Source organism: Tribolium madens, unplaced genomic scaffold (assembly GCF_015345945.1).
Source record: "Tribolium madens isolate multiple individuals breed KSU strain unplaced genomic scaffold, Tmad_KSU_1.1 Scaffold_19;HRSCAF=116;Tcas5.2_LG9, whole genome shotgun sequence".
Lineage (NCBI taxonomy): Eukaryota > Metazoa > Arthropoda > Insecta > Coleoptera > Tenebrionidae > Tribolium > Tribolium madens.
Genome location: NW_025400983.1, coordinates 14690384 through 14693186, shown reverse-complemented (window position 1 = coordinate 14693186; position 2803 = coordinate 14690384). Strand labels below are relative to the sequence as shown.

General features: G+C 34.5%; 1 protein-coding gene across 1 annotated transcript in view; it reads right to left on the bottom strand.

The window, feature by feature from the left end:
- Positions 1-293, bottom strand: part of LOC123015967 (solute carrier family 25 member 35-like) — a 145966-nt gene extending 145673 nt beyond the window's left edge. Inside the window, exon 1 of the mRNA XM_044416090.1 lies at positions 132-293. The gene's annotated coding sequence lies outside the window, so the exon portion shown is untranslated. The remainder of the gene's footprint in view (positions 1-131) is intronic.
- Positions 294-2803: the final 2510 nt, after the last annotated feature.

Genomic DNA, 2803 nt, shown 5'->3' with positions numbered 1-2803 from the left:
TTTTAAAATTCATAATCAAAATCCATGAAGCCTATGCAAATGTATTGCTGGCTGCAGTTCAAATGTGGTTAGGCTCATTATCACTCGTGAAATACCCTGTATAAAAATTGCTTAAAAAAATAAGTACTTACCCGTCTCTTGGAGCCTCACAGATGTATACAGATAATCATAATTATCGAGTGGTAAAATCAGATAAACAACAAACAATTCGTTTCACATTTTCACTTGAACCTCACAAAACCAAAGCACATGTCTCATATTTCTCCGCCGCGTCACGTTTTACCCTGCTTGCACCAGACTTGCACTGCTCGACGAGTCCTTGAGTGCTTGCAGTGTTGCCACTGTTGCCAGACGCACTGTCTCTACAATCGGTGGTAGTTCAGTGCACCCCGGTGTAATACTGGTTGTGGCGTTAAGGCGAGGGTAATTTCATTCGAAAGGGTTAACAATAATTTAGTGCTTGGAAATTAATAATTTTATCCCCATCAAATACATTTTTGATCTAGAGGGTCGTTTTAGGGTTAAAATAATCGTATTTGAACAGAATTAATGTGCTGGTTAAGGGTATTGGACACGACTTTATTTCACTTTTAATTTTCAAACATTAAGAAAATCTCTAACTCATGTCCATCTCACAACTCACAACCCTTGTGAAAACGACTGAGACAGAAAGCATCCACCAGACCAACGAAATATTCGCCACATCGTCGGTCATTTGTTTTCACTTCATAACTGACCGACATAGTAAATTTTATGTAGGAGGGAAATAACAGAACCGTACTCATTTTGTTATTGGCATATTGGCAATTTCAATTATAGGATCTCTATCATAGGTGTGCAAAATTCGAAACCTAGTGTGCAAAATTGTGCAAAATTATAGTATTATTTATATTTAAAAATTCTTAAGTGGGGGTTCAAACTCCACTGACCAGTGACGGCTCGTCTGGGACGGCAGGGTCGGCCCGGCCGTACCAAATAACGTTAAAGTACGGAAAATATTTTTTAGTTAATATTTTTGGAAAAAAAAATTATTCTTAAGCACTTTGGGTAATATCTTTCGTAATTTACTACAATTTAATATTTTTCACTCGTTCGGTCAGTCCAGTATGATCTATTATGACGAAAAACGCGAATTTAAATGCTAGGGACGGCCGGCCGATAGAGTAAGCGATAGGTGTACGAAATAATCCACGCGCTACGGTCCCTGCTTTCGGATCACTAAACTGCAGCATGGAGTCACAAAATCTGTCGTTGATAGATGCGTACTGRGACGGCCGAATTCGTTCCGGCCGAGCCAGAAGATAAGATTGCTTACGAATCGGTTGCCCTCCTTTTTGTTGATTTTGTTTCTGGGTTTTTTAAATTTTTATTTCAGACTAAATATTGTTTACCTTCTAAATCTATTTGTGACTTAAAAAGGTAAATTACTGTCAATTTAAAGAATTTTATTCAAAGTAATAAATTTTTCAAATAAATGTTTTGCGCTCAAGAAATTAATGGTTTCTGAAACTTTGACTCTTTTTTCTTGGTTCGGGAGATAAACTGAAAGTTTGCCTTTCTAAAAAGAAAAMAACTACTGAGGCGTGACGTTTTGTGCAATTTTTTGTTTTTTTTTTTAGGAAATATGTAAAACAATTATAATGATTTTTTTAATTATTTTTAAAATTCAGTGCACCTAACAAATTTTACGTCCAAAACAAATAAGAACTGAATATTAAACTCTAGTGTCTAGTCTGTTAATAACTTTTATAATGCAATGTATTCATTCTTTATCAATAAAATAAAAATAAAAAACCCGATTGGCATCTACACATAATTATCGGCCAGCCGTCCCAGATGTCCGGTAGGCGATATCGAATCGAAGTACGCAGATTGCAATACTCGAGCTGACTCGAGAAATGTTTTGACTAGCAAAAAATGTTTAGGTTTAATTTTTAACGGTTTTTATTAGTGCATGATTGCATGTGTGCATCTGTTTGTAGTTTTGAGTGGTACTTTTTTTTAATTTGTTCACTTTTGCTATTTTGAAATGGAGTCCCTTGTAAGATTTAACACAAATGATCTAGTTGATCATATAGTAACTAATAAATTTAGTTCATGACAAAATTTTTATCAGAAATTTGCCCATTTCACGGCCGGCCATGAGAGACCTTATTCAGAGAAAAGCTGGGCATAATCGTGCATTTTCTAAAACATTATATGACAAATTTGTTTGGTTGACGGGAAGTGAAAATAGGAATAAATTGTTTTGCTGGTACTGCTTACTTTTTTCGGAAACTAAAACTCCATATAATTCAAGTGGTTATGACAATTTAAAAGAAGTTCRTCGTGCATTGTTGAAACACCAAATTTCAAAGGAGCACACCCATTCGGCCTTAAAATTTAAACTGTTCGGAAAACAAAATATCGTTAATGCTTTAGATAGTGCCCGACGAGAAGTTATAAATAAACAAACGAAACAGTAAAAGAAAATCGAAAAATGATTAAACATTTAATAAATATGATCATATTTTTGTCGACACAAGAATTAGCGTTTCGCGGTAATGACGAAAGAATAAATTCGGATAACCAAGGAAATTTTAAAGAGTTAGCGAAATTTGCTGCGACTTTAGATGAAAATTTTTCWAAGTTTATAGATCCGTCTTCTGTTTTTASGGGATTATCYAAAACCATACAAAATGAATTAAWTGATTCTGTAGCCAWAATTGTACTTCAAACAATACACAAAGAAATAAATAGTGCATCGTGTTTTTCGTGGGAAATAGATGAAACAACGGATATTCGTTGTTTTTCACAAATGTCT